Genomic DNA, 9,668 nt, shown 5'->3' with positions numbered 1-9,668 from the left:
TTTTTTCTAACAGTGATTAGTGGTAGTGGTTTGTATATACTATACAAAAGAGGGTATTTTAGTAATGTATTAAGTTTAGGGGTATTTTTAAAATTTATAAGGGTATTTTTGCAATGGGCGTCATAGTATGGGTATTTAGATAATGTTCCCTTTCTCGAGTTTGGTCTCTTGTACCCATTTGTTTGGGTAATTTCATAACCCGAAAGGAATGTTCTGGAAATGTCTTAGAGAGTTTGTTGACCAAATCTTAGAGGAGGTGCTCTGGCTTACAGGACAAGTAAGCGCAATTACGTTTATCTTGAAATTAGGCTCAACTCCTAAACTGTAACATAAAAAAACGTGGATTTACCTAAAAGGTAGATAAAAGGTGGACAATCTTCTCTACACAATCTCATGTGAGAAATTCTAGCTAATTTAAACATCAGATAGTTTTTTACAGGTACCCCTGACACTGTTCGCGTGGAGAGAAATGTTTCAATTCGATCAACAACTTAACATCATGATATTCGTTTTTGAGGTAAAAAATCTATTTCCACACAAACAGTAACTATCCTACTTATGTTTCTTTAATTTAGAGGATGAGAAATGCAACAACATTTTGAGCATCAATAACATGTTTCGGTACTAGGATAAAAACAATTTAAAAGGATGCATTCAAGAAATGTATGCAAAATTTTCGTCTCTCCAACAGATTGAAACCCATGTTTGAGAACTGAAAAGACAGTAAAAGAGAAACCCCAAAGCACTGACATGGGGGTCACACTTCAGACTACATTAACCCTCTTTAAACATTTGGATCAAGTAAAAATTCAAAGTTAAAATCTAAATATCGAGAACATATTCTTACACAAATGCCCATTGGATTGATATACACGAACTATTTTACATACTTTTTAGCCTTTTGGAATAGAATTTAACAAAAATAAGAGTCCGTAACTATGAGTGAGGGTATATGTTGGACTTTATACCAATCTTCTCCTACTTCTTTTAATACCCTGTCTTTGATAGTTGGCATGAAACCAATTCTCAATTCTTTTAATGTAGTAATGAACCTCAACCCTTCAGGAAGCATACTCAGTTCCCAAATGATACTCAAATGCAACTCCTTAAGATGTGGCATCGCACCTTCCTCAACAGTCCATTTCTTTAGTTGCTTATGTGCGCGCATGCTTAAAAGTTGGAGTCGAGGAATTCCTTTCGCAGAGCATACCATTTCTAATGGAAACTGCAGGATGAAACTTAGCTTATATAAAGACAACTCTTTTTATTGATGTTTAGAAAATCTCTCAAAACTAAACACAAGCTCTAATCTTGCTCATATGATGAACCACAACTTTGGTGATCATATATATATAGAACTATGAATTCCTTTTCCTAGTCCTATTACCTTATTACATGTCTTTCCTTTTCTTAGAACTAGATGACTTCTAATTCCCTTTAGGATTACATCAATTTCCTAATCTTGTCCTAACCAGCTTGTTAGTGACTTCTATGTTGAAGTTAATCCAACATTCTCCCCCTTAAGCTTCAACTGTGCTTGTGAAAAATCTTGTACTCCTATTAATTTCCTCATTTCTTCAAACTTGATCCGAGCTAATGCATTTGTCAATATATCTGCTTTCTGCTCAGTTCCTGGTATGTGTTCAACGTTGATGATCTCCTTCTCGATACATTCTCGTATGAAATGATACCTTTTGTGAATGTGTTTTGTCTTCCCATGAAACACTGGATTTTTAGTGAGTGCAATTGCAGACTTATTATCAATCTTGATGAGAACTTTTTCAGGTTCTCTTCCTTTGATTTCACCCAATAATTCTTGAAGCCATATTGATTGTTTAGCTGCTTCTGTTGCAGCCATAAACTCAGCTTCACAGGATGAGAGGGCTACAGTGCCTTGTTTCTGTGAACACCATGTAATAGGTGCTTCACCTAGATAAAATATATGACCAGTTGTACCTTTTCCATCATCTTGGTCAATATTATGACTGCTGTCACTATACCCAACAATTCCTTTTGATCCTCCTCGACCATACTTCAATCCATAGCTGATTGTTCCTCTTAGATATCTCAATATCTGCTTTATTACATCACCATGATACTTGCGTGGACTCTGCATATAACGGCTTGCTACTCCCACAGCGAAAGCCAAATCTGGTCTTGTGTGTAATAAGTATCTTAGGCATCCAACATTTCTTCTATAACTCGTTGGATCAATCTCACGCTCCTCTTGTGCTTTTGAAATTTTCAGTCCAAATTCCATTGGAATTCTTGTTGGATTACAAGTTTCGAGTCCTGCTTCTTTCAGAATTCTCCTTGCATAAGCTTCTTGTTTAATCTGAATCCCATCTACTCCTTGATGGATTTCTATGCCAAGGTAATAAGTGAGTTTTTCGAGGTCTCTCTTGAACTCATTGATCACCTTAAGGGAGTTGCCAGTTAAAAATAGATCATCTACATAGACTGCAATCACAAGAAGCGTTCCCTTTTCTTCTCTTCTGTATACAGAACTTTCTTTAGAACACTTTATGAATCTCATTCCCTTTATGATTTGATCTAACTTTGTATTCCAGGCTCGAGGGGCTTGTCTTAGACCATAGAGAGCTTTTGTCAACTTGTAAACTCTATGTTCTTGTCCCTTTACTTCGAAACCTTCTGGTTGTTCAACATACACATCTTCACTTAGTTCGCCATGCAAGAATGCCGTCTTTACGTCTAAATGATGTATTTCCCAAGAGTTTGATGCAGCTTCTGCTATTAAGAGACGAATTGTCTCTAGTCTAGCAACTGGTGCGAAAACTTCATCAAAGTCTATGCCTGATTCTTGAACGTATCCCTTAGCTACAAGTCTTGCCTTATATTTGTTAATAGTTCCATCAGCATTTCTTTTAACCTTAAAGATCCACTTGAGTCCAATCACTTTTACCCCACCTGGCTTATCAACTAGAAACCAAGTCTTGTTTCTGTTGATTGAAATAATTTCTTCTCTACATGCTTGTGTCCATTTAGTCGAGACCTTTGCTTCCTGAAAATTCCTTGGTTCATCATTAACAGAAAGTAGCATAATCTCACATTCTTCTGCAGCTTGAAGAACATAATCCTCCAGATACTGTGGCTTTTGTATCTGTCTTGTTGATTTTCGCAGTGAATGGGTTGAGTTATTTCATCGATATCCTCTTCTTCTTCTTCTTCTTCTTCTTCTTATTCTTCTTCGTTATTCTCAGTGTGTTTTCATTATTCTCTTCTTCTTATTGATTAACATCATTGTTTCCATTGGTATTGATGATCATTGTTTCAATTACTTGACCCCATCTCATGTGAAACATTCCTGGATCCCTACTTGGTCCATCATTAGTTTCTTTCCAGTTCCAGTTTGCTTTTTCATCGAATACCACATCTCGACTCACTATTACTCTTTTCGTTGTTGGATTGAATAATCTGTAAGATTTGGATCCAGGCTCAATTCCTAGATGCACAAGAGTCTGAGATCGATCATCCAGTTTCTTAAGAGTTGCAGAATCAACTCTTGCGTATGCTTTGCAACCAAACACTCTTAAATGAACTATGTTTGGTTTTTTCTTTCGCAAAATTTCATATGGAGTCATGTCTTTCAGAGCTTTCGTAGGTATCCTGTTTATTAGGTATGTGGAGTGTCGTACAACTTCTCCCCATAGATACTTAGGTACCTGCATATCCTTTAAAGAACTTCTTGTCATCTCCATTAGAGTCCTTTTTCTCCTCTCCACCACTCCGTTTTTTTGTGGTAGCCCTCGAACCATCTTGTTTTGAGACATAGTTTTTAAGGTTCTGGAACTTATGTGTCCTAATCTTGCATGCCACTTCCATGTCTGATCTTGCAGTCTCATATTCAGACAGAATGGCCTTCCAATCATGAGACTTATCTTGTAGAGTCTATTCTGTGAGCGTGAGACTCTAACTAAAAGTCTTCCACTTGGGTCATGAACTGTTAGATAATCTTGTCGCATTCTAACATCACATCCAACTTCTGAAGCTTGTCCAAAACTTAGAATGTTGCTTTGTAAGTTTGGGATGAAGTAGATGTTTGTGACAAGCTTCTGTTCTCCGGTCTTGCTCTGAAATAGAATTGATCATTTCCCTTCAATTTCTACAGAAGATCCATCCCCAAACTTCACTTGTCCTTTGATTTTCTCATTGAGTTCAGAAAAGTAGTGTCTCTTACCAGTCATGTGATTGCTGGCTCCATTATCTAAATACCATACTCCTTCTTCACTATCCTTTGTTTCATAGTTTTTTGGTATTAATTTCTCTTCGTTTAAGAATACTACTTCGTGCATGAAAAGAGCAGTATCGGCTTCCCTTGTTTCATTCTTGTTTGCTTCTTCCATCTTTCGAATTCTTTCAGGGCATACAGAGGAGAAGTGTCCTGGTTTATCACATCTGTAACAAATAATGTTTGATCTATCCTTCTTTTCTTTCCCTTGGTTTTGATCATTCTGACTTGTTGTTCTATCTTGTGAGTTAAACCTTCCTCCCCTTCCTCGGCCTCTGTTTACTCTACCACCTCTTCCACGACCTCTTCCTCTTGTCGCAGAGTTTTGTTGGTAAGAGTTTGTGTACAAGAGTTTTCCTTGAGTTTCTCCATTGTTTTCTTCATCAAGGATTCTCTCTTCATATGCTTTCAATCTTCAAATTATATCTTCATAGCTAGTTTTCTTTAAATCTAAGACTTGTTCGAGAGAAGCTATGATATGAATATACTTGGATCTTGGTAAACTATTGAGAAACTTCTTTACCAGTTTATCTTCATCAATGGATTGTCCAAGTGACGCAGCTTTTGAGGCTATCTCTGATAGCTTTCCTGCAAATCTATCAATAGTATCAGTGTCTTTCATCTTCACTCTTTCAAATTCAGACATTAAGGTTTGCAGACGGGCTTCTTTAACTCGATCAGCTCCGAGATTACTTACCTTTATTGCATCTCAAATTTTCTTTGAAGTTTCCTGTTCACCAACTTGTAGAACAAGACATTCTGGTATTGCTTGAAAGAGTAATCCAATGACAACATTGTTTTTGTCTGGGTCCAATGTACCAGGATCAATTGTTTCCCAAACTTTGTAGATTTTCATCAGTACCTTTATTCTCATGGCCCATACTGTGTAGTTTGTGGCGTTGAGGATTGGAACTTGTATTGATGGTGGCGTGAACTGCTTTGCACCCACAATGGTGGTTTCGTTTTCCATGGCTCAGAAACAAGCTCTGATACCAATTAATGGCAACTGCAAGATGAAACTTATCTTATATAAAGACAACTCTCTTTATTGATGTTTAGAAAATCTCTCAAAACTAAACACAAGCTCTAATCTTTCTCATATGATCAACCACAACTTTGGTGATCATATATATATAGAACTATGAATTCCTTTTCCTAGTCCTATTACCTTATTACATGTCTTTCCTTTTCTTAGAACTAGATGACTACTAATTCCCTTTAGGATTACATCAATTTCTTAATCTTGTCCTAACCAGCTTGTGAGTGACTTCTATGTTGAAGTTAATCCAACAATTTCCTCCCCTGTGTATGCCGCATTCATCTTTAAAAACGTTAGGTTTGGGAGATATTGAAGAGTTTCCTTCGGGTCTTTCTTCAGCATGCTGAAATATAATTCTAACCTGCTAAGATTCGATGGGTATTTCTCGAGGTTAAGAACATCTAGTCCACCATTCAACTGGAGATGGCGAAGATTGTTGCAACAAGAAAGTGAATCGAATAATTTGTTGTTAAGATTTTCGTCACTACGGATACTTAAAACTCTTAGCGGGTTCTGATATAGGTCACCTGACGACGATGATGATAATGCTGAATTGTTCTTGCTAACGATCTCATGTATGAGAATATCAGTTTGCATCCTTGAGATGCCCCGCACACTCAGATTTCGGAGTTTTGACAGCTTCCCCAAACATCCTTTTCTAATCCATTTCCCAGCTTTGATACTTTTGAGAGTATGGAGGTTTATCAAATTCTCAATTTGAAAGCTTTCGGTGAGTTTACCAAATGATATCTCTACGTGTCTTAATTGTACTAATTTTGCTGTGGTCTCGGGTAAGACACCTTGAAAGAAAACTAACTTTAAGGTTTGTAGATTTCGTAAATTTCCTATGGATGACGAAATTGTGGTATCTTTATCACCGCCTAATGCTAAATACCGCAAGTGAATTAATTTGGAAACTTTTCTTGTTATATCTGTGTTGAATCTTGTTACATTTTCAAGATCTAAGACTCGAAGCAGTTTCATGTTTTGGTACTTAAATGACACTAGAGGATTACCCAATGGGATGTTGACGAGAAGACTACGAAGTGTGCAAGCTGAATTATCAAAATAAAAGTCGCCGTACCTCGTCGTCTGTTCCTTAAGATGGATAGTATACCTCCTCATTCTTTTAGAGCTATCAGTGCTCGAAGAACCGCATGTTATGTCATCAGTGCGGTGATGATCGCAAACATCGAGGAAGTTCATCTCCTTCGCTTTTGACATACAAAGATCTCGCATGAGATCATGTATCCGACATGTTTTTCCCTGGCCTGGAGTAACATCTTTGTTTACTTGAATCATACACCTTTGAATCAACTCCGCCAAATATTGGTGTTTCCCTACCTCCTCCATTGTTATTACTGCATCTTCTTTTGCATGCGGTATGAAACCCTCAGCAACCCACAACTGTATCAGTTTCTTTCTTGGAATTGCATAATCTTCCGGGAACATACCAAGATAGAGAAAGCATGGCTTCAAGTGAACTGGAAAATCGTTGTAGCTTAATGCCAATATTCCCGTCACACCTCCATATTTGCCTTTATTAATACTTGAGGTGATGTCTTTATTGACATATTCCCATTCCTTGATCTGTGACTTCTTTGTTGCTAGTAACCCTCCAAGAACACATATAGCCAAGGGCAGGCCACCACATTTCTGCACCATCTTCTTGCCTAACTTCTCTAAACCTGCAGGGTAGCAATTAGTGTCTCTTATATTCTTGGGAAATGCTTTTTCACAAAGTAATTCCCAACTTTCTTCATCAGTTAAAAATTGAGGTTCCAGGTGAAGGCTCCAAGGATCTACTAGTGAGCAAACCTCTCTGTTTCGAGTGGTTAGCAATACTTTACTTCCGATCTTCCCATTTGGAAAGGCGGGACTTAGCATATTCCAGTCTTCGAAACTCCATAAGTCATCCACGACTATGAAGTATCTCTTATCTTGGAGGTGGTTGTACAACTTTTCGACAAGATCTCCCTCGTTCAGTTCTTTGATAATACTCAACTCATCGTCGTTTGGGTGCATAGACTTGTTTATAATTGCTAATAAAGCATCTCTTATGTTAAGTTGTTGAGATATAGAAGCCCAACCACGACAATCAAAACGACTCATAACAATATCATGTTTGTATATTTTCTTTACTGGAGTGGTTTTGCCTATACCTCCAACACCGACAACAGATATTACGCAGCGCCGTTCTTCATCTTTCACCAGTTCAGTCAGTAACGTCTCTGAATGCTCCTCCAAGCCGATGACATAATCATCCTCAACATGTGGATAGCTATTTCTTAACAGTTGTTGTGCCATTTGATTTGCTTTCGAACTCGAAGCTTCTCTGTGGCGTAAGTCGTTAATTCCGTATGTGACTCTACTATCAGAGATAACTCTGAGTCTAGACTGGATAGCTTGGATCTCCTTCCCAACCCTTCGGAGATGTTTCAGATTCTTGACCATCAAAGCCTTCCTTATAATAAAATTTTGGGGCGACATCAATTTTAAGAGTGAAGGTGTCGACAACATCTTCGGTATCATAAGCGACGTTCCTAATATCCGCGATCCAATTGCGAACACGCTCATCTCCTTGTTGCTTTGCATCTGCATCTTTTAAGAAGCAACACATTCTTCTTAGTTCATCACGCAAATCTTCAACTTGATTGCGGACATTGAGTAAGAACAGTGTTTCACCAATAAGTGCATCACCCAATCTCTCCACAGCAAATGAAACCACAGCCTCTACCATCTTCTTGAATCAGTTCAAAAACTTTAAAAAAATATAACAATTAAGAAGATGAACAAGGAAAAGTAGTATTGAGCAAGTGTTATACTTATTCCTATGCTGGATCTTTTTTCAGGGGCTGATTCACTATGCCGACACTACCAACTATATGGGAAAGACAACCATAGGGATAACTCTCTATTCCATTGGTTGATATCTCATCAAGATGCCGACAAAATTGACCTGTTGGCAATTATTACCTAGGCAAAAGGTTGACTTATTTGATAAGCAATAATTGTATAGAAAGGCAGCCAATAACATAACTCAAAGACAACCAATAGGATAACTCTCAGTTTCATTGGTTGATATCTCATTAAAATGCATCTCATCCTCTGTCGACCTCACTTGCAACATGCTCTTGAAGTCCTAAATCTCTGAATTTCTGCGTCCACACACGACGCTCCACACAGCAGGTTTAAAGTTTTATACCCACTACTTGTAATCCAGTGGATAACACTATGTCGACATAGATGCCCAGTGCCCACTAATGGTGGGTCAAAAAGCAAGGATGACCAGACTTCAACTTGGAGTGGGATGGCTAGCAGGCTGATACTTATTTCTCAGCTTTTAGTAGCAAGAAGAAAAGAAACAAAAATTAGTACTTCCTTCCTATCTAAAAGATAGGAAGGTGTACTAACAAACAAAGAAGATCATGAAGTTAGTTTTCGTATATAATATTAGAATAATTTTCTGAAGTTAGTTTTCGCTTTTAATTTTTGCGATTGACTTATGTTTTTAGAGAAGTAGAGCATTTTTACTATTCGTATCCAGCTTATAACTCCCTTCTTAGGGAGATGTGTAATTCAAACGTTTAAGTGCCCAAAAAATAGTAAGCTCGACCAAAAATGATGATATCCTTATATTTGCAAATTTAGATACAACAATTCAATTATAAGTTTTGCAGCTTTTTTTCAAAATGACTGGGATATATATATAACCAATGATGAAATAAACAAGGGTAAAATAAGGTCGTTTAGAAATGTTTTTAAAAACCCCATCAATCCTTCTTTATATAAAGGAGCAAATTAATGCCGACGTGTCAACACCACAGCCCATTAACACTGACGTGGCAGAACCATTTGATTCTTTCGAAGACAAATTAAAATTACATCTATACTCTTTCGAAGAAAGCATCCATTTGATGTATGATAAGCTTGCCCTAAATTGACAAAAGGCGTGATACAACTGCAAGCTTGCAATGGAAGCACTTACCAAACAGCCTGCGGTAGATGCCAGAGCAAAATGAAAACAAATTATCAACCTCAGTAGAAAAGGTGTTGCGAGACCAAAGAGACAAGAGGACAATAATCACATGGCCGATTGCACATTCTATGGTAAGCTTGCAATGGATAAAAATGAACAACATCCGGTCAACAGAAAGCGCCCAATGGATACGCTGAAACAACAGACAGCAGTGGATGCCAGAGCGAAAAGAAAAAAAAAACTATCAATTTGCGTAGAAAATCTGTTTCAGCAACTCTTGGCGGAATCGAAAATAATATGAGGGATACCTATTCACGTTCCGTAATCCATATCGACGGAACAATCAATATAAAGCGTGCAACAAATACACTGAAACAACAACCTGCAGTTGATGCCAGAGC

At 37.6% G+C, this 9,668-nt stretch overlaps 1 pseudogene; it reads right to left on the bottom strand.

The window, feature by feature from the left end:
* Nucleotides 1-729: 729 nt before the first annotated feature.
* Nucleotides 730-8,898, bottom strand: LOC113335236 (annotated as a pseudogene).
* Nucleotides 8,899-9,668: the final 770 nt, after the last annotated feature.

The sequence above is a fragment of the Papaver somniferum genome, unplaced genomic scaffold (genome assembly GCF_003573695.1).
Source record: "Papaver somniferum cultivar HN1 unplaced genomic scaffold, ASM357369v1 unplaced-scaffold_139, whole genome shotgun sequence".
NCBI lineage: Eukaryota > Viridiplantae > Streptophyta > Magnoliopsida > Ranunculales > Papaveraceae > Papaver > Papaver somniferum.
The sequence above is the reverse complement of the archived record's forward strand: the minus strand, read 5'-3'. Positions and strand labels throughout refer to the sequence as shown.